This window comes from Mustela erminea, chromosome 2, assembly GCF_009829155.1.
Source record: "Mustela erminea isolate mMusErm1 chromosome 2, mMusErm1.Pri, whole genome shotgun sequence".
NCBI lineage: Eukaryota > Metazoa > Chordata > Mammalia > Carnivora > Mustelidae > Mustela > Mustela erminea.
This window is the reverse complement of record NC_045615.1, coordinates 143,852,541-143,875,886: the sequence shown is the minus strand read 5'-3', so window position 1 is coordinate 143,875,886 and position 23,346 is coordinate 143,852,541. Positions and strand designations below refer to the sequence as shown.

At 35.3% G+C, this 23,346-nt stretch overlaps 1 long non-coding RNA gene across 2 annotated transcripts in view; it reads right to left on the bottom strand.

Annotated features, from left to right (window-relative positions):
* The window catches only part of LOC116585121, an 82,213-nt gene that overhangs the window by 42,416 nt on the left and 16,451 nt on the right, over window positions 1-23,346 (bottom strand). Inside the window, exons 2-3 of one of the 2 annotated variants that reach the window (XR_004283471.1) lie at window positions 20,954-21,025; window positions 20,205-20,322 (exon numbers count right to left, since the gene is read on the bottom strand). This is a non-coding gene — a long non-coding RNA (uncharacterized LOC116585121). Of the gene's footprint in view, window positions 1-20,204; window positions 20,323-20,953; window positions 21,026-23,346 lie in introns of those variants that run through there. The other variant, XR_004283472.1, reaches the window with a different exon arrangement.

Here is a 23,346-nt window from a genome sequence, read left to right as displayed (position 1 = left end):
AGTAACAGACTATCTGCTGACTATGGACCCCTAAGGTAGGGCTCAACCTTGGGACTCTGAATTATGGCCTGAGCAGAAGTCAGACATTTAACCAACTGAGCCACCGGGCCCTTCTATTATTCATTTTAAAGAATCAATTTTTAGCTACTTTTATCTTACCTTTTATACTGTTTTTTTTTTAATTTCATTTATTTTGCTATTTATTTGTTGCCAATTATTTTCTTTGGATTTCATCTGTTTTCTTTATAACTAGATTTAGATGACAGTCTCCTAATTGTCTGACTTCCTTCTTTTCTACTATAGGAACACTTTAATATTTCTTTGATTTCTTCTTTGACATGTGTGTTATTTAGAAATGTAATTTTAATTTCCTGTTTTATTCATTAGTTAATTTAGTTATATAATACATTATTGATTCTTTGAAAATTTTTCAAATATGCTTTATAATCTAATACGCCATTTTTTTGTGTAATGTTTAATTTTTTAAATATTCTGTATATACTTAAGAAGGATGGTTATTATCTGTGAGGTACAATGATCAATATATTCTCATTAGACCAAGGTATTAATTATGTTGTTCCAATTTTCTACATTCATAATAATTTTGTTTGTTTGTTTTGTTTTTTTGTCTGCTTGGCCTATCATTTACTGACAAAATTGCATTGAGGACTTCTAATAATGGTGAATTTATAGAAAATTTCTATAAAGTTTCATTTGTGTGTTAATATTATCTTAATAGGTACATAGGTTTGGAAAATTTTAAAATTACATTATAAAGGGAATCTTGATCACTACTTAAAAACCGTCTATAGTTTTGATAATGCTTTTTATTTGTTCTCTAATATTAAATTATATTAACATACTGTCCAATTATCTTTCAATCATTTTTTTGTTTGGTTTGCCTTTTTCTAGCTCTTTAACTTCAATTTTTCTAGCTTCTTATGTTTCAGTTGTCTCCTGAAAGCCATATCTATATATAAATATGCAGACACATGTATATTTTATGTGGAGATTATATTTGGAAATCTGTGTGTTTTAAGAAATGCATTTTGCCAATTTATTTTTCATATACATTGTGATTTATTTTTATCAAAGTATTTCATGTTTTCTGTATAGCTATATATTTCATTCATTCATTTCTTTTCTTCCCTCTTTCTTCCTCTTTTTAGATATTTTTTTAATATTCTGATATATTTCCCTCAACTAGATTAGAATTTATGTACTCTCTTTTATAATTTTTTATCATTACTCTTGATATTTTACCATAAATAATTTCAAAGTCTAAAGTTAATCAGTATTTTTCTCATCACAAAATAGAGCAAGAATTCTAAAATTATTTTAAACTCTAAGAAATCCTCACTAAGCTCTACAAGTTATGATTTCCAGTGTTTTATTTCTATTGTATATTTTAATCTCATGCTTTAGGCTTGTTTTTAATCTTTGAGTTGAACTGATTGTCTCTAATACTAATTTTTCACTTTCTGATTCTAAGGATTTATTAAGTCTTTTATCAGGCACATTAGGGCTGTGAGTTAAAAAGGATGAGATCCATGTCATTAAGAAGTTTCACATGCAGCTAAAAGGGGTGCATAGAATCCTCACTAGGGGTCTTCATTAAGAGTGATGTGAGTGCAGGGGTGTCTGGCTGGCTCAGTTGGTTAAACGACTACATTTGGCTCAGGTCATGCCCAGGATCAAGCAGGGGGCCCATTTCTCCCTCTGATCCTCTCCCCTCTAGTGCTCTCTCTCAAATAAATAAATAAAGTCTTTGGGGGAAAAAAAGAGTGATATGAGTGCAGAGAAAAATGTGACTATAATTAATCATAAATTACGTATTTCATCTGATTGCTATTGATTTTTTAAGGAATGATTTTTAAATTTACTTTCATTTTTATGTATATATTTTTACTCACAATTCTTACATCTTAGACATTTTTTCTATTTGGATAATTAAATTGTGAAAAGGCACAGTTTTCTTTTCCTTTCTTCTCTTTTCTTTTCTTTTTTATTCTGTATGTCTTTAAGGCCTTATTGTTTTGTACTGGTTACAACTTGCAGTCTTTGTTGAATAGGGGTGAGAGTGAGCTTCATGGATTTATTCCTGAATGCAAGGAAGAAATCTTCAGATTCTTACTATATATAATGTTATCGTAGGATATTTTTGTAGATATATTGTGAAATTCTTTTCTAATCCTAATTTGCTGAGCATTATTTTCCTGCTTTTAAGTTGAATTTGGTCACAGTTTTTCTTCTATATCAATTTGTATGATCATTTGATTTTCTTCTTTAGTCTGTTGATATGAAAAAATATACTGACTTATTTTTAGAGGTTAAGCAGCCTTGCATTGTCATATCAATCAAAATGATAACACATCACTTCAACAAGAGGAAGGATAAAAACTGTATGATCATTTCAGTAGATGTAGAAAAAGCATTTGGCAATGTACAACTTTCAGTCATGATAAAAATAAGTAGTTTAGAGTGAACATTCCTCAATATAATAAAAATCATATATGGAAAACCCACAGCTAACATCATCCTCAAACTAAGAGCTTTCCCTCTAATGTCAGGAACAAGACAAGGATATCCACTCTCACCATTTTTATCCAATATAGTACTGGATGTCCTAGCCACAACAACCAGACAGGAAAAGTAATAAAAAGCATCCATATTAGTAAGCAAGAAGTAAAACTTTCATTATTTGCAGATGACAGGATACTATACAGAGAAAACCCAAAAGATTCCACAAAAAAACCACTAGAACTAATAAATGAATTCAGTAAAATCAGAGGATACAAAATCAATACAGAAATCCATTTCTAGAAAATCCATTTCTAGAAATTGCATGTCTATACACCAGTAATGAATCATCAGAAAGAGAAATTAAGGAATAAATCCCATTTACAATTGCTCCACAAATAATAAAATACCTAGGAATAAACTTAATCAAGGAAATGAAAGACCTGTACTCTGAAAACTATAAAACACTGGTGAAAGAAATTGAATATGACACGAATGGAAAGATATTCCATGCTCATGGATTAGAAAAGCGAATATTGTTAAAATGTTTAAACTACCCAAAGTAATCTACACATTTAATGCAATTCCTATCAAAACAGCAAGAGCATATTTCACAGAACTAGAACAAACAATTCTAAAATTTGTATGAAACTAGAAAAGACTCTGTATAGCCAAAGCAATCTTGAAAAAGAAGGAATCTGGAAGTATCATAACTCCAGACTGGAAGTTATACTACAAAGCTGTAGTAATCAAAATGTATGCTACTGACACAAAAATAGAAACATGGATCAATAGAACAGAATAGACAGCTCAGAAATAAACACACTATTATGTGGTCCATTCATCTCCAACAAAGGAGGCAAGAATATGCAATGGGAAAAAGACAGTCTCTTGAACAAATGGTGTTGGGAAAACTGGCCAGCAAAATGCAAAAGAATATAACTGGACAACTTTCTTAAAACATACACAAAAATTTAGCTCAAATAGAGTAAGGACCTAATTGTGAGATGAGATACCACAAAAATTCTAAAGGAAAACACAGACAGATTTTGCTGACTTTGGTTGTAAGAACAGTCTTATAGATATATCTCCTGAGGCAAAATAAAAAATAAAAACCTTCTGTGCATGAAAGGCAATGGTCAACAAAATTAAAAGACAAGCTACTGAATAGAAGAAGATATTTGAAAATTACATATCTGGTAAAGGGTTAGTATCCAAAATATATAAAGAACTTATAAAACTCAACACCAGAGAAACAAATAATCCAATTAAAAAGTAGGCAGAAGAAATGAACAGACATTTTTCCAAAAAAGACATACAGATGGCCAACATTCAAATGAAAGATGATCAACCTCACTGATCATCAGGGAAATGCAAATCAAAACCACAGTGAGATATCATCTAACATCTGTGAGAATGATTAAAATAGAAAAAAAAAAAACAAGAAAAAACAAGTGTTTGAGAGAATGTGGAGAAAAGGAGACCTTGTGCAATGTTGATAGGGATGCAAACTGATGTAGCCACCATGGAAAAATGTGAAGGTTCTTAAAAAACTTGAAAATAGGGGTACCTCAGTAGCTCAGTCATTAAGGGCTGCCTTTGGCTCACGTCATGATCCCAGGGTCCTGGGATTGAGCCCCGCATCAGACTCTCTGCTTGATGGGAAGACTGCTTGTCCCTCTCCCACTACTGCTTCTTGTATCCTCCCCCCTTTCTCTCTGTGTCAAGTAAATAAATAAAATCTTTAAGAAGATTTAAAAATAGAACTGTCATATGATCCAGTAATTCCACTAATGGGTATTTTTTTTAAGACTTTATTTATTTATTTGACAGATGGAGATTACAAGTACGCAGAGAGGCAAGCAGAGAAAGGGGGAAGCAGACTCCCTGCCGAGCAGAGAGCCCGATGTGGGGCTCCATCCCAGGACCCTGGGATCATGACCCGAGCTGAAGGCAAGAGGCTTTAACTCACTGAGCCACCCAGGCGCCCTAATGGGTATTTTTCATAAATATTTCGTAAAGATTTTTCATAAAGATTTCATAAATATTTTTCATAAAGAATATGAGAACAATAATTGAAAGGAATGCATGCACCCCTATTTTACTGCAACATTATTTACAACAGCCAAACTATAGAAACAGCCCAAGTGTTTATTGATAGATAAATGGATAAAAAGGATGTGAGATAGATATATATTTCGCACACACACACACACACACACACACACACAATGGAATATTACTTAGCCTTAAAAATGACATCTTGCCATGTTGACATGGCAACATCTTGACATGTTGCAACAACATGTATGGATCTACAGAATAGAATGCTAAGTGAAATAAGTCAAGGAAAGATAGATACTATATGATTTCATTCATACGTGGAGTTGAAGGAACAAAACAAATGAACAACAACAACAAAAATAAATAAACCAAAAAACCCAGATTTTTAACTATAGAAAACAAAGTGATGGTACCTTGATGGGAGGTAGGTAGGAGGATGGGTTAAATAGATGAAGAGGATTAAAAGTACATGTATTGGGGTGCGTGGGTGGCTCAATGGGTTAAAGCCTCTGCCTTCAGCTCAGGTCATTCCCAAGGACTTGAGATCGAGCCCCTGCATTGGGCTGGCTCTCTGCTCGGTGGGAAGCCTGCTTCCCTCTCTCTCTCTGCCTACCTCTCTGCCTACTTGTGATCTCTGTCAAATAAATAAATAAATCTTTAAAAAATAAGTAAATAAAAGTACATGTGTTGTGATGACCACTGACTAATGTATAGAATTGTTGAATCAGTGTATTGTATACCTGAAACTAATATAACATTGTTAACTATACTGGAATTAAAAATAGTAAAATAAAGAAATGGAAAATCAACATGATATTAAGCCAACCCCATGCACAAGACGGGAAATAACTAAGATTGGAGCAGAGATCAATGAGTTGGAAACTAGAGATAGAGTAGAACAACACATCAATGAAACTAGAAGCTGGTTCTTTGAAAGAATCAATAAGCTCAATAAACCCCTGGCCAAACTCATTCAAAAGAAAAGAGAGAGGACCCAAATTAATAAAATTATGAATAAGAAGGGAGAGATCATGATTAACACCAAGGAAATAGAAACAACCATCAGAAATTATTATCAACAGCTATATGCCAATAGTTCAGCAACCTAGAGGAAATGGATGCATTCCTGGAAACCTGTAAACTTCCAAGACTGAAACAGGAAGAAATTGACAACACGAATAGACCAATATCTAGTAACAAGATTGAAGCAGTGATCAAAAACCTCCCAAAAAACAAGAGCCCAGGACCTGATGGATTCCCTGGGGAATTCTACCAACCATTCAAAGAAGAAATAATACCTATTCTTCTGAAGCTGCCTCAAAAAATAGAAATAGAAGAAAAACTTTCAGAGTCTTTCTATGAAGCCAGCATTACCCTGATCCCCAAACCAGGCAAAGACCCCATCAAAAAGGAGAATTTGAGACCAATACCCCTGATGAATATGGATGCCAAGATTCTCAACAAGATCCTATCTAACAGGATCCAATAATACATTAAAAAGATTATCCACCATGACCAGGTGGGATTTATCCCTGGGATGCAAGGTGGCTCAACATTCATAAGTCAATCAATGTGATAGAACAAATCAATAAGAGAAGAGAGAAGAACCACATGGTCCTCTTAATTGATGCAGAAAAAGCTGTGTCTTGTCAGCAAACGGATACAGCATCCGTTCCTGATTAAACCGATTCAAAGTGTAGGGATAGAGGGAACATTCCACAACTTCATAAGATCTATCTGTGAAAAACCCACAGCAAATATCATTCTCAATGGGGAGAAGCTGGCAGCCTTTCCTTTGAGATCAGGAACACGACAAGGATGCCCACTCTTGCCACTGTTGTTCAACATAGTAATAGAAGTCCTAGCAGTAGCAATCGGAAACAAAAAGAAATAAAAGGTATTCAAATTGGCAAAGAGAAGTCAAACTCTCTCTCTTTGCGGATGACATGATATTTTATATGGAAAACCCAAAAGACTCCACCGCCAAACTACTAGAACTCATACAACAATTCAGTAATGCGGCAGGACACAAAATCAATCTACAGAAATCAATTGCTTTCCTATACACTAACAATGAAAATATAGAAAGGGAAATTAGAGAATCAATTCAATTTACTATAGCACCAAGAACCATAAGATACCTGGGAATAAATGTAACCAAAGCTGTACTTGGGGAACTCCAGAACACTCATGAAAGAAATTGAAGAAGACACAAAAAGATGGGAACGCATTCCATGTTCCTGGATTGGAAGAATAGACATTGTTAAAATGTCTATACTGCCCAGAGCAATCCATACTTTCAATGCCACCCCAATCAAAATTCCACCAGCGTTTTTCAAAGTGCTGGAACAAACAATCCTAAAATTTGTATGGAACCAGAAAAGCCCCTGAATTGCTAAGGAAATGTTGAAAAAGGAAAACAAAATTGGGGGCATCATGTTGCCCGATTTCAAGCTTTACTACAAAGCTGTGCTCACCAAGACAGCATGGTACTGGCACAAGAACAGACACATAGACCAGTTGGAACAGAGTAGAGAGCCCAGATATGGACCCGCAACTCTATGGTCAAATAATCTTTGACAAAGCAGGAAACAATACCCAGTCGAAAAAAGACAGTCTCTTCAATAAATGATGCTGGGAAAATGGGACAGCTATGTATAAAAGAATGAAACTCGACCATTCTCTTACACCATACACAAAGATAAACCTGAAATGGATAAAAGACCTCAGCGTGAGGCAGGAGTCTATCAAAGTCCTAGAGGAAAACGTAGGCAGTAACCTCTTTGACACTGACCACAACTACTTCTTTCAAAGGTAAAGGAAACAAAAGCAAAAAAGAACTTTGGGACTTCATCAAGATCAAAAGCTTCTGCACAGCAAAGGAAACAGTCAACAAAACAAAGAGGCAACCCACAGAATGGGAGAAGGTACTCGCAAAGGACACTACAGACTGATATCCAAGATCTATAAGGAGCTCCTTAAAGTCAACACACACAAAACAGATAATCACGTCAAAAAAATGGGCAGAAGACATGAACAGACACTTCTCCAAAGAAGACACACAAATGGCTAACAGACACGTGAAAAAATTTTCATCATCATTAGCCAACAGGGAGATTCAAACCAAAACCACATTGAGATACCACCTTACACCAGTTAGAATGGCTAATATCAACAAGACAGTAAACAACAAGTGTTGGAGAGGATGTGGAGAAAGGGGAGCCCTCTTACACCATTGGTAGGAATGCAAATTGGTGTAGCCACTTTGGAAAACAGTGTGGAGATTCCTGAAGAAATTAAAAATAGAGCTTCCCTATGACCCGGCAATTCCACTACTGGGTATTTCCCCCAAAGATACAGATGTAGTGAAAAGAAGGGCTCTCTGTACCCCAACGTTCATGGGGTTGCCAAACTGTGGAAAGAACCATATGCCCTTCAGTGGATGAATGGATAAAGAAGATGTGGCCCATATATGCAATGGAGTATGATGTCTCTATCAGAAAGGATGAATACCCAACTTTTGTATCAACATGGCCAGGACTGGAGGAGATTATGCAGTGTGAAATAAGTCAAGTTGAGAAAGTCAATTATCATATGACTTCACTTACTTGTGGAGCATAAGGAATAACATGGAGGACATTGGGAAAAGGAGAAAAGGTGAGTGGGGGAAATCAGAGGGGGAGATGAACCGTGAGATATTGTAGACTGTGGGAAACTGAAGGTTTGGGATGGGATGGGGGTGGGAGGATATGTGAGCCTGTTGGCGTGTATTAAGAAGTGCACATATTACATGGAGTACATGTTGTATTGCATAAACAATGAATCTCGGATCACTAGAAAAATAAAATAAAATTTTAAAAATTTAACCCCAGTGGACAATGGCAGAGTAGGAGGACCCTGTGCTTACACATCCCACATTTATAAGTAGGTATCATTCACATCCATGTAAATAAACTGGAGATCAAACCAAGGACATGCACAGCAAATCACAATTAAATATGGAGAAGCATCTGAGAGGTTAGGAAGGTCAGAAAGGCAGAGGGAAACTGTCCACAGGAGGAAGGGAGTTGTACACAGAATAATGGGACCTCACACCAGGGAACTCATATGGGAAAGATTAATCCTCATAAGATTAGGCTTTGCAAATCGAGGGGCTGAATTTTTTGTATGTGTTTGTATGGCCAGTGGGACTTAGAGCTTGGAGCTTTAAAAGTCAGCTGACTCAGCACTGGGCTATCCAAGAGCGAAAGTGATAGCAGGGTTGCTACCCTTAAAGAGACAGCAGCCTTCATGGAGAGGCAACATAATAACATCAGTTTACACAACATTATGGGCAAAGTGAAGAGAGAGTTGTTCGTATTGATTTCAGGGCATCTGAGGACTTCTCTGAAAATGAGAGACCTGGCAGATGCCATACCCTCCACCCTCTCCCTCCAGCATAAACACAGGGCCATCAGTGGGAGGCAGGACTGTGCAAACCCTTGCTACCTAACCTGCTAGCATTGTGCCACACCCACAAGTTCTCTTGAGTACTTACCCACTCCAAGCCTGCTAGCCTCAGGGCAAATTTTATTAAAGCTGAGGGCCACACCCAAAAACTGGGTGCACAGCTGCTCAAGTTCTGCACCTAGCCGCTCATCCCCAGACCAGCTTAGCTCAGCCATCACTGCATACTGAACCTAATCTTGCACCCTCAGCTGCCTTGGTTCACAGTCCCTAGCTGTTGCAGCACTTCAGGGGATCTGGCATAGGACTACTGGCCCAGTGAAAATTTTGCTAACACCATTGCCCCATTCCCAAGCTCTCTGGTGGGTACAAATGGCTGAAGTTGTCCTGCCTAGGTCCCACTAACACTATGGAGAATAAGCACAGCCCACAATAGGCACAGCGTCAGTGCAGAAAATAACACTGAAAGGAAAAGTAACTCACACACAACATCAGGGTATAAGGTGCACACCTAGGATACTCTCCTGAAGTGCCAGATTTTGGTGAACAGGGGACACTGCACTCCAGGGAACTCCAGAACCTCTTCATAAAGCCAAGACTTTGAAGAGCAGAAGACCCAGCTGACTTTCTTAACAGAGAGAACAGACACAGTGACTGACAAAATGAGAAGACAGAGAAACTATTCCAAATAAAATAACAGGACAAGGTCATGCCAGAGATCTAAATAAAACAGATATAAATAAAGTGCCTGATAGTGAATTTAAAACAATAATCATAAAGATACACACTGGACTTGAGAAAAGAGTGGAAGACATGAGTGAGACCCTTAAAGCAGAGATAAGGAATAACATAGAAGAGATAAAATGTTTAATAAATGAAATGAGAAACATGGTTGACAAAATGAGCAGTAGGATAGAAGAAGCAGAGGAACAAATGAGGGACCTAGAAGACAAAGTAATGGGAAATAATCAAGCTGAACAAACGAGGAAAAAAATAATTATGTGAAATTAGAATAGATTTAGGGAACTCAGTGACTCCCTTTAATGTAATAATATTCATATTACAGTAGTCCCAGAAGAAGAGAGAGGAAAATGGGGCAGAAAATTTATCTGAAAAACAATAGCTAAAAACTTCCATAATCTGGGGAAAGAAATAGTTATTCAGACCCAGGAGGCACAGAGAACTTCCATAAAAATCAACAAAACCAGATCCACACCAAGGTATGTTATAATTTAATTGGTAAAATTTAGTGATAAAGAAAAAATTTTAAAAGTAGCAAGACAAAGAAGACAGTAACTTACATGGGAAAACCCATAAAGCTAGCAGGAAATTTTTCAATAGAAATTTTGCAAGTCAAAAGGAGTGTCCTGATATATTTGAAGTGCTGAATGGGAAAAATCTACAACCAAGAATACTCTATTTAGCAAGGCTATTTTTCAGAATCGAAGGACAGAAAGTTTCCCACACAAATAAAAACTAAAGGCATTCAAGACCATGAAACAAGTCCTGCAAGAAATATTAAAATGGACTGAGTGGAATGAAGAGACCAAATGAGATAGTATGAAAGTAGGAAACAGAAAAGCATAAAAAAACTGAATATTTTTATTAAAAAAAAGTCAAAGAACTCACAAAATAAAATAAATATAACATAATATAAATATGAATATATTTAAAAATATATAAAAAAATATAAAATTAAAAAATAAAATATATTTTAAAAAATAAAAAAAAATAAGTCAAAGAACTCACAATATAAAATAAATATAACAAAGTATACCAAAAACGTGGGGAGGAGAGGAGTAAAGAATGAGTTCAAACTTAAAAGATAATCAATATATATAGACTGCTATAAGCAAAAGATGTAATATTACAAACAATATACAAATATATCAAAAAACACTAACAAATGAATATGAAAAGAATAAAGTGAAAGAAGTCCAAACTAACACTAAAACAAAACAAAACAAAACAAAACAGAACAAAAAAACCAGCAAACCCTTAAAGACAGAAAGACAAGAAAGGCCCAGAAAAAATCTTCAGAAACAACCACAAAGCAAATAAAATGGCAATAAATACATATCTTCAATAATTACTTTGGAATGTATATGAACTAAACACTCCAATCAAAAGACAGAGGGTGATAAAATGGATAACAAAACAAAACCCATATGTATGCTACCTACAAGAGAGTCATTTTAGACCTAAGGACAGAAGATAAAAAGTTAGAAGATAGAAAAACATCTATCAAGCAAATGGATGCCAAAAGAAAGCTGAAGTAGGAAAACTTTTATCAGACAAAATAGACTTTAAAACACAAACTGTAACAAGAGACAGGGGCGCCTACCTTTGGCTCAGTTCATAATCTTGGGGTCCTGGGATCGAGCCCCGCATTGAGCTCCCTGCTTAGCTGGGAGTCTGCTTCTCCCTCTCTCTCCTCCTCACACTTATGCTCATGCTCTCTTCACTCTTTCTCATAAATAAATAAAATAAAAGATTTTAAGAAGAGCCCCAAAAAAGCACTATATAATAATAAAGGGAATAATCCAACAAGATGATATAACAAATATAAATATTTATATACCCAACATGGGAGCACCAAAAAGCATAAAACAGTTAATAACAAACATAAAGGAACTAATCAATAAAAATAAAATAATACAATAGCAGCAGGGGACCTTAACACCCCATTTACATCAATAGATCATCTAAACAGGAACTCTATAAAGAAACGATGGCTTTTAATGACACACTGAAACAGATTGATTTAACAGGTACATTCAAAACATTCCATGCTAAAACAGCAGAATATATATATTTTCAAGTGCATATGGAACATTCTTCACAACAAATCACACATTAGCCCACAAAATAAGACTCAACAAATTCAGGAAGATCAGAGTCATAGCATGTGTCTTTTTTGAACAATACAGGAATGTTCTTCTCACCACTATTATTTAACAATTTAACATAGCACTGGAAGTCCTAAACACAGCAATAAGACATAAAAAGAAATCAAAGACATCAAAATTTGCAAGGAAGAAGTAAAAGTTTCACTACTTACATATGACATGATACTATATAGAAAAAAATCCAAAAGACTCCACCAAAAGAACCACTAGAACTGATAAATGAATTCAGTAAAGTCAGTGGATACACATTTAATGTACAGAAATCTGTTGCATTTCCTCATAACAATAATGAAGCAGCAGAAAAAGAAACTAAGACACAGTCCCATTTACCAAAAGTTATAAAGTTATATATATATATAGATAGATAGATAGATAGATAGATGATAGATAGATAGATAGATATAGTTTTATATAAAAGTTATGCCATGAACCAAAAGTTATAAGATACCTAGGAGTAAAATTTATCAAAGAGGTGAAAAACCTATACTCTGAAAGCTATAAGACACTGACGAAAGAAACTGAAGGTGACAGAAAGAAATAGAAAGGCATTTCATTCTTAGGATTAAAAGAACAAATACTGTTAAAATGTCTATACTATCCAAAGCAATCTACACATTTAATGGAATCCATGTTAAAATATCAACAGCATTTTCAGAGCTGGAACAAAAAATTCTAAAGCTTGTATGGAACCACAAAAGACCCTGAACAGCTAAAACAATCTTAAAAAAGAAAAGCAAAGCTGGAGGCATCATGATTCTAGACTTCACGTTATATTACAAAGTTGTAGTAATCAAAACAGTATGCTACTGGCACAAAAATAAACACATTATTTTAAATCAATAGAACAGAACTGAAAACCCAGAAATAAACTCACAATTTTACAGTCAATTAATCTTCAACAAAGCAGGAAAGAATATCCTAAGGGAAAAAGACAATCTCTTGAACAAATGGTGTTGGAAAAACTGAATAGCAACATGCTAAAGAAAGAAAATGAACCACTTTCTTATACCATACACAAAAATAAATTCAAAACATATAAAGAATGTATAAAACTCAACACCAAAAAACAAAAAAAATCCAATTAAAAATACGCAAAAGACATGAACAGATGTTTCTCCAAAGAAGACATACAGACCACCCATAGACGGTCTGTGAAAAGTGAAAAGATACTCTTTGTGAATAGTGAAAAGATACTCTTTGTGAATAGTGAAAAGATACTCTTCATCAGTCATAATCAGGGAAATGCAAATCAAAACTACAATGACATATCACCTCACACCTGTCATAATGGCTAAAAAAAATAACACAAGAACCAACAGGTATTGGAAAGGATGCAGAGACAAGGGAACATATTTGCATACTGCTGGTGGGAATGCAAACTGGCACAGCCATTGTGGAAAATAGTATGGAGATTCCTCAATGTCAGGTTTGGCCAGCAAACCCTGAGACTTTACTCCAAACACCTAAGTAGGAGAAAGGAAAGGGCCTGGGAACCAGACTCCCTAGGGGCAATAGGCCTCAAGCCAAACTCTACCTCTATTTTTATTATGCATACTATCAAAGAATCAAGATTAGAAAGGAATGTAAAGTTTCAATAACTAGGGCAGTGACATTTATGGGCATTGAGTGATTAGAATTATCTGTGTTCATGACTTGCAGGCAGGATGTAGGTGACTATTAGGGATTTATGTCTAACCTAAGTTAAGGATCTGTCCCTTGGGAGATAGCATTGAGCCACAATTAGGATCTGGCTGCTTTTAGCCCAGAAGCTTCAAAGGAGGCCCAGTTTTCTGGTCACTTCTTTGCTTTTCAACTACCCTCTCCCAAGGAGGATTGTATTTAGCATATCTTATCTAGCAAGGCATTGTGAATTCTCACACCTAAAAAGTTCAAAATAGAAGTATCCTACTATCCAATAATCACACTACAGGGTATTTACCCAAAGAATACAAAAACACTAATTCAAAGGGATACACAAGGCAAGCTGGTATAGCCACTCTGGAAAACAGTGAGAAAGTTCCTCATAAAGTTGAAAATAGAGCTACTCTACAACCCAGCAATTGCACTATTGGGTATTTAACACAAAGATACAAATGTGATCCAAAGAGGCACCTGTACCCCAATGTTTATAGCAACAATGTCCACAATAGCCAAACTATGGAAAGAGTCCAGATGTCCATCAACAGATGAATGGGTAAAGGAGAAATGGTATAGATATACAATGTAATATAATGCAGTCATTAAGAAGTAGACTCGACATTTGCAATGAAGTGGCTGGAACTAGAGGATATTATGCTAAGTGAAATAAGTCAATCAGGGAAAGATAATTACCATATGATCTCACTGGTATGTGGAACTTGAGAAATAAGGCAGAGAATCAGAGGGGAAGAGAGGAAAAAAATGAAAAAAGACAAAACCAGAGAGGGAGACAAACCATAAGAGACTCTTAATCTCAGGAAACAAACTAAGGGTTGCTGGAGTGGAGGAGGGTAGGGGGATGGGGTGGCTGGGGGATGGGGTGGCTAGGTGATGGACATTGGGGAGGGTATGTATTGTGTTAAGTGCTGTGTATTTTGTAATACTGATGAATGATAGACTTGTGCCCCTGAAGCAAATAATACATAATATGTTTATGCAGAATTATCTACAATAGCCAGCATATGTAAGTAGCCTGTGCCCACTGATTGATGAATGGATTAAGAAGATGTGGTATATATATATAAATATACAATGGAATATTTAAAAAGACCAAAATCTTGCCATTTGCAATGACATGGATGAATCTAGAGAGTATTATGCTAATTGAAATAAGTCAGTCAGAGAAAGACAAATACCATATGATTTCTCTTACATGGAACTGAAAAAAAAATGAAAAAAGGAAGACAGGAAAGAGTGAGAGAGAGAAATCAAGAAGCAGACTTTTAAATATAGAGAACAAACCAAGGGGCAGTGGGTGGGGGAGTTGGGTAAAATATGTGATGGGAATTAAGGAGGGCACTTGGGATCAGCACAGGGTGATGTAATTATTGAATCACTATATTGTATACCTGAAACTAATATAACACTGTATGTTAAATAATCCAAAAGTAATTATAGATAAATTATTAGAAATAATAAATAATTTACCAAGATTTCTAACTAATATCCCCCAATTACTTATTTTCTTTATCCTAAAATACATATGTAATATTTTCAAATTTAAAATAAGGAATTTTAAAATATTATTCTCAAATTTAATTGTTATAATGTTAACTCCATGGTAAGTATTAAACAAAGTATTTTCTCCTATCATCAGAATTAAAGATTTTTCACTGTGTTTTATTTATTTATTTGAGAGAGAGGGGAAAGAGCGAGAGAGTACGTGAGAGCATGAGCACAGGGATGGGCAGAGGCAGAGGGAGAAGCAGGATTCCTGCGAGCAGGGTGCCTGAAGTGGGGCTCCACCCCAGAACCCCGGGATCATGACCTGAGTTGAAGGCAGATACTGAACTGACTGAGCCACCCAGGTGTCCTACAGTGTGTTTTATTTTTTATTTATTTATGTTTAACAAGCCTTTTCCCTCTCTCTCTATTTTTTATTTTTTATTAACATGTATTATTAGCCCCATGGGTACAGGTCTGTGAATTTCCAGGTTTACAGATTTCACAGCACTCACCATAGCACATATCCTCCCCAATATCAATAACCCAACCACCCTCTCCCTACCACCCAATGCCCCAGCATCCCTCAGTTTGTTTTGTAAGATTAAAAGTCTCTTATGGTTTTTCTCCCTTCCAATCTCCTCTTGCTTCCTTTTGTCCTTCCCTACCCTCAAACCGCCCACATTGCCTCTCAAATTCTTCATATCATGGAGATCATATGATAATTGTCTTTCTCTGATTGACTTATTTCGCTCAGCACAATACCCTCTAGTTCCATTCACATAGTTGCAAATGACAATATTTCATTTCATTTGATGGCTGCATAGTATTCCATTGTATGTATATACCACTTCTTCTTTATCCATTCATCTGTTGATGGACATCAAGGTTCTTTCCATAGTTTGGCTGTCGTGGACATTGTTGCTATGAACATTCGGGTGCATGTGCCCCTTTGGATCACTACATTTGTATCTTTAGGGTAAATATCCAGTAGTACGATTTCTGGGTCATAGGGTAGCTCTATTTTCAACTTTCTGAGGAACCTCAGCTCTTTTCCAGAGTGGTTGCACCAGCTTGCATTCCCACCAACAGTGTAGGAGGGTTCCCCTTTCTCCACATCCTCACCAGCATCTGTCATTTCCTGACTTGTTAATTTTAGCCATTCTGACTGGTGTGATATCTCATTGTGGTATCTCATTGTGGTATCTCATTGTGGTTTTGATTTGTATTTCCCTGATGCCGAGTGATGTAGAGCACTTTTTCATGTGTCTATTGGCCATCTGGATGTCTTCTTTGCAGAAATATCTGTTCATGTCCTCTGCCCATTTTTTGATTGGATTATTTGTTCTTTGGGTGTTGAGTCTGATAAGTTCTTTATAGATTTTCAATACTAGCCCTTTATCTGATATGTCATTTGCAAATATCTTCTCCCATTCTGTTAGTTGTCTTTTGGTTTTGTTAACTGTTTCCTTTGCTGTGCAAAAGTTTTTGATCTTGATGAAGTCCCAATAGTTCATTTTTGCCCTTGTTTCCCTTGCCTTTGGCGATGTTCCTAGGAAGAAGTTGCTGTGGCTGAGGTCGAAGAGGTTGCTGCCTGTATTATCCTCAAGGATTTTGATGGATTTCTTTCTACATTAAGGTCTTCATCCATTTTGAGTCTATTTTCATGTATGGTGTAAGGAAAGGGTCCAGTTTCATTTTTCTGCATGTGGCTGTCCAATTTTCCCAACACCATTTCTTGAAGAGACTGTCTTTATTCCATTAGACATTCTTTTCTGCTTTGTCAAAGATTAGACCATAGAGTTGAGGGTTTACTTCTGGGCTCCGTATTCTGTTCCATTGATCTCTTTGTCTGTTTTTGTGCCAGTACCATACTGTCTTGATGATGACAGCTTTGTAATAGAGCTTGAAGTCCGGAATTGTGATGCCACCAACTTTGGCTTTCATTTTCAATATTCCTCTGGCTATTTGAGGTCTTTCTGGTTCCATATAAATTTTAGGATTACTTGGTCCATTTCTTTGGAAAAAAATGGATGAGATTTGGATAGGGATTGCATTAAATGTGTAGATTGCTTTAGGTAGCATAGACATTTTCACAATATTTGTTCTTCCAATCCATGAGCATGGAACATTTTTCCATTTCTTTGTGTCTTCCTCAATTTCCTTCATGAGTATTTTATAGTTTTCTAAGTACAGATTCTTTGCCTCTTTGGGACAGGTTTATTCGTAGGTATCTTATGGTTTTGGGTGCAATTGTAAATGGGATTGACTCCTTAATTTCTCTTTCCTCTGTCTTGTTGTTGATGTATAGAAATGCAACTGATTTCTGTCCATTGATTTTATATCCTGTCACTTTACTGAATTCCTGTATAAGCTCTAGCAGATTTGACTAGGGTTTTTTGAGTTTTCCATATAAAGTATCATATCATCTGCAAAGAGTGATAGTTTCACTTCTTTGCCAAATTGGATGCCTTCAATTTCTTTTTGTTGTCTGATTGCTGTCTCTCTCTTTTTTTTTTAAAGACTTTATTTATTAGTCAGAGAGAGAGTGCAGAGAGGGGAAGCAGCAGACAGAGCAGGCAGAGGGAGAAGCACACTCCCCTCTGAACAAGGAGCCCAAAACAGGACTCAATCTCATGACCTGAGCCTAAGGCAGGCGCTTAACTGACTGAACCACCCAGGCACCCCCTGTACCATGTTTTAAAGTTAATGAGTTAGTTACTTCATTTGGCTTTTAAATAATTTTATTTGGCAATTTAAAAGAAGAAAATGTGTCTTTTAATAATGTTTCCACATTTAAGAACATCTACTTAGTCCTTTTATATGTGTTGGATTAGTTAGAACTATTAGTAATATATATGTAATTATCACCAGATTAATAATCAAAATCAATCTTCAATTTTAACTGTAGTTTACAAGTTTGGGACAACAAACAGAGTTAACAAATATTTTAACAAATGTAGTTATTCATAGCACAAACTGAAAATTGAAACAAACAAAAATCATTTGATTTCAAATTTGCAAAGCAACTTCTCTAGAAACCATTATATGAAATGTTCAATTAAAGAAGAAAATTCTTTGTCCTTGTTAGCATAGTTTTAGACAAACTAAACTTTATACCAAGAAGTAGAATGAAGATTTAACTTACATTTTGTAACCACAAATATATAAAAATATTTATCTACTTAACACAATGAAATTGTCCCCAAGGTTTGGCTTCTGTAAACACCTGTGTTAACAGAGTTCCCTTAGGAAGTTTCTTCTTCAGTTGTGACTAAGGCCTGTTTTTGTTTCTGCTACAATGTCTGTTTAAGGCTGAAATGAAACATTCAGTGCCCCCCCCCCACCAGCCTGGCATTGATGGCTTTGCCAAGATAAACTATTTTCAAAGTGAATCTTTGCATAACTAAATAAATTAAAATATTTAATGGAAGTAAGGGATATGCTATAATCAAATTCCATGTGATATTTACCCCAAATAATCATTTAAGTTTTTTATGGGTAATTATAATTTCTGATAACACCTAGGCAGAATAATAAATTCTTCAATTAAGTTATACTTGGTTCACAATTTTAAAATTCTGCTTTCCTGGTCATGGCCCACATATGTAGATTATTTAGTTGAGCCAAAATGACTTCAAAATATTTATATAAAAGGCAAAGGAGAAGTTAAAAAAGAGGTCTTTTATACTCCTTTAAACTACCTGTTTTGTCATTAAAACATTCTACCTGGGGCACCTGGGTGGCTCAGTGGGTTAAGCCGCTGCCTTCGGCTCAGGTCATGATCTCGGGGTCCTGGGATCGAGTCCCGCATCGGGCTCTCTGCTCAGCAGGGAGCCTGCTTTCTCCTCTCTCTCTCTGCCTGCCTCTCTGCCTACTTGTGATCTCTCTCTGTCAAATAAATAAATAAAATCTTTAAAAAAAAATTCTACCTTATACCTTTACTATCATAGGAATATTAAGACACAATTCTACACAGACATCAGTCACTGAGAAACTAAGTCAAGCTGCTGAAATCTAGAATGTGTGCAGAACTGAAATAGAATAGAAAAAGAAAAAGAATTTTACTCCTGTGAGGGGCTTTAGCCAATTTAGAGCTGAGGTCAAAAATAGATTAAAGGGAGATAAGGTGGTAAAACCAAGGTGAGAAACACTGGAGCACTGAATAGCAGAAACAATGGAAAAATATTACAGGGTGTGTGTGTGTGTGTGTGTGTGTGTGTGTGTGTGTGTGTAACCAAAAAGAGAAAGCTTCATTGTTTCAGCTGTAGAAATCATACAAATATCCACTGTTATCTATTACTCTTAGATAGTATTTGTATATTATCTCCCCCTTGTATATCAGAAACAGTGTAAATGGGATGTATTGATTTCCTCTATCATTCATTAAACCTCCTTCACTGTTATTTTTAACACTGCCCCATCAAAGTGTTTCTCAATATCACACTAGTATCTTGCAATTTTATATGGGTATGCAAATAAAGGTCTTGTGTTTTATGATAGTATCTTTTAAAAATCTGTCTTAAGGAAGCTTCCAGTATAATTATTAAAAAATAATTTATATTCATATTATTGAAAACAAATATCTAAAGGACCTAGTCATGAGATTATTTTTCCTTCTAGAAAAAGAACTGAATAAAAATTGATGGTGGGCTAAAATCTAGAGAACATTTAGAAATGTATTTTCCTTTGTAATTAAAAAGCAAAATCTGCCCAGTATATTTCATCTAATTAGTATTTAAAAAGTAATTGCATTTCTCAAATATGTGAAAACGTATATATTTAGTTTTAAAAATTCTAATTATCATATATTTTATAAATGGCAAAAAATACTATCTTTCCAAATGCCATGTAGTATTAAGGAGGATTTATTTACTTCAGAAAAATGATGCATCTATTATTTGCTCTAAATTCTATTCTATTAAATAATTTCTGGAGGATTTTAAGATTATCATTAATTCCTAGTTTGAGTCAGTATTTTAATAGTAAATAGTAAACAAATACAGGATTTTTGTTACTTATATAAAAAATAAGTAAATAAACAAACAAATAAGGATTCAAAGCAACTTCATTGCAAATTCTCCATGTTAGCTGACTTAAACTGAAGCTTACAAAAGTTGGAATTGGATAGCATGTATTTTTTCTTTCCTTCACGGCTCTTCATACCACTGAGAGGGCTGTGCTATTAGGTGAAATAGAATCCCAATGAAATTCTTCTTTATCTCTGCCTATGATCCAATCCCTAAAAACAGAGTCCAAGGCACACCAGTTTATACAACTTTGGGGATTTTAATTGTTTGCTTTAAATGTTTAATTGAGCTCTAGCAAATTTCACACTAAACAAACAAACAAACAAACAACAACAAAAAACATAGATCCCCATGTAAGCACCAGGTTATAAAAAAAGAAACCAAAGAATGTATTACATGAGTGCATCACTTGTGTTCAAGGTGAAGGAGAGCAGGGTAGAGGAAAGATTTGGGGAATGATAAACAGGGTTAGCGGCTTTTCATTAGCACGTGATAGGTACATAAAGCAAAGTTACTCTCTTCAGAGCAGGTTTGGTTATATTCACACGAAGCGGGCATATTTAGAACAGGTAAGTAATCCACAATTTTAAAATCAAAATGTCTTGGTCCAAAAAATAAACTCCCTTCTGCAGTCTCACAAGGTGTAATAAGGTGTACGAGGCAGGATCCAAAGGGAGTTCCTTCTGCAGCTGGGTTACACCCTTTCTCTGGGCAAGGAAAGCATGATGCACCCTAGGAAGGTCCAGATTTTCTCAAGTGTGTGAAGGAATTCATCCTTCACATGAATTCATCTTTCATTTTAAGTAATAAAGTAATAAAAATAACATTTATGCATCTACTTACTCTCTCAGGCATTCCCAAGTATCATTTAATCCCCACTGTAGTAACCTCATCAGGTAGGTACTATTTGCATCCCTATTGTAAAATTGAGAAAAATACACATAAAGGTCATAGAAATTGGCCAACTTTAAAATATTATCAATCGCAGGATCTAGGCTTTGACCCAAAGATGCAAAATTTCTTAAAAAGAGAAGTCAGAGATGGATTTTGGTCATTTCCTGAAGTTAGCAGAACAGAAAACATTAAAGATTTATGCCATTCTCAGTCCTGTCTTTTAAAAAGGTAAAGGAAGCTATTTTCTACATCAACTCATGAAATCACCCAAACTTCCCATACTCTTACTTATTATAATCCCTATAAGAAGCAGTATTTTAACTACAAAGTTATTTCTACAAGACTTGATATGTTATCAGACATATTATCTGATACACTTATATTTAAAAGTCAAAGCCCACTTATATTTGAAAATATGCACATTAAATTTTAATTTATACAAAATTCTTCTAGGGTAGTTCCCTGTGAAAATGTTCACTGTAATAATAATTAAAATGATAGCTTATCCTATCTATATCCATCCTATAGTATATAAATACAGTCAGTATTTAATTCATCAAGTACAGAACAACACATACACATATAAAATCCCATTTTTTTCATTTTATATTACCAATGAATCCTAAACTATTAACAGTAAATATAATGCATTTTTAAATTTTGCCTATTATAGCAATCAGTCAAGTACATATGTGAAAAATACTTAAGTTCTTTTTTCTCTCAAATCTTTTATCTCCTTGATTTGAGCAGCAGCTTCTCTTTGGCTCCAAAACTCTAGGAAGCCTATTTAAGTGGGGTTTAGAGGGGAAAAAAACCCACAAACTCACTTCAAGGCTACCAACAGACTTCAGAGAGCAACGTAACTTTTCTTTTCATACAATTCAAAGTATATTTCTACCCAGAAGTCACTGAATTTTAGAGAGACTTTATATCACACAAAGTTCTATCATGTGATATCTTGTGCTTTCCTAAAGAAAGTGTTGCTAGTATTCTTTAGTGATAAATATGAGCACCATGAAGTTATTCCAGAAAAAGAAAATATTTGGAGGCTTTCTTTCCACTCTTCTCTTTAAGCTTCAGCATATGCCATTTTCAAAAGAGCCTCTCTAAATTAATGTCAGAGTGTCCTTGATATAACAATCAGAACAAATTTGCAGGCATCCTGTTGGGATTAAGCTTGCAAATTATGGCTCAATTAGCCCTATGTGAACAAAGCCAAATGAGCTACCTCAAATTACCCTTTCTTACCCACTTCTTGGTAATCATATCTAAAATGACTTTGTAGTAGGATATTTTGTTATTTTGTTCAAGTCATATCCCGAGTTCCCGCATATGTACACTTTTGTTCCTTGCCCCTATATTCTTTTGGGTCTTGCCCCTAATTTCTTTGTTCTATGCCCCTTAACTTTTTGTTTTTTCTTTGCCCCTTCTTTCTCATTTCTAATTTATGTTATCTTTCAAAATAATATTTTAGGAACAAGAAATGAAATAATGAATGAATAAACAAGCAAAAAAAAATATCATTAACTTGCATAACCAATCATGAAGCAAAGTGGAGAAGTCCCATGTCTTTCTGATTCACTGTACATTTATTGAGCACCTCGAGGTCTGAATCTACAATACTTTTTTTTTTTTTTTTTAGATTTTATTTACTTATTTGAGAACAAATGAGAGAGAGAGAGCATACAAGCACAACCAGAGAGGAAGGGCAGAATGAGAGGGGAAAGCAGGCTCCCTACCATCCCAGGACTCTGGGATCATGACCTGAGCCAAAGGCAGATGCCCCACTAACTGAGCCACCAGGTGACCATGAATCCACAATACTTTCACATGTGCTAGTTTACTTCAATCTTTGGCTTGGAAATCAACGATTAAAAAGAGTTTTTAGAACAGCTCAGAAAATGACTAGTAGCATATGTTTTAGCTTGTTTTGGAATATTCACAGGAACTATTCTTGCATGGGAAGGCAATTCTTTCTCCCAGCAACTGGAAAATAATTCAGTAATGTTTAAACGTGTTCTCAATTGAACCTAAAAGACTAATATATTTAATATAGAATCATCAAAAAATGTTTTAATATGGGGCGCCTGGATAGCTCAGTCACTTAAGCCTTCCACTCCTGATTTTGGCTCAGATCAAGATCTCAAGGAGGCCCTGGGTCAGGATTGTGCTCAGCACAGAGTCTGCTTGATATTCTCTCTCTCTCTCTCTCTCTCTCATTCTCTCTCACTCTCTGCCCCACCCCCTACTCGTGTTCTTTCTCTCAAAATATATAAATAAAATCTTGAAAAAGAAAGAAAGAAAGTTTTAGGATAACTTTTTCTAATTCTCCCTTTTCCAGA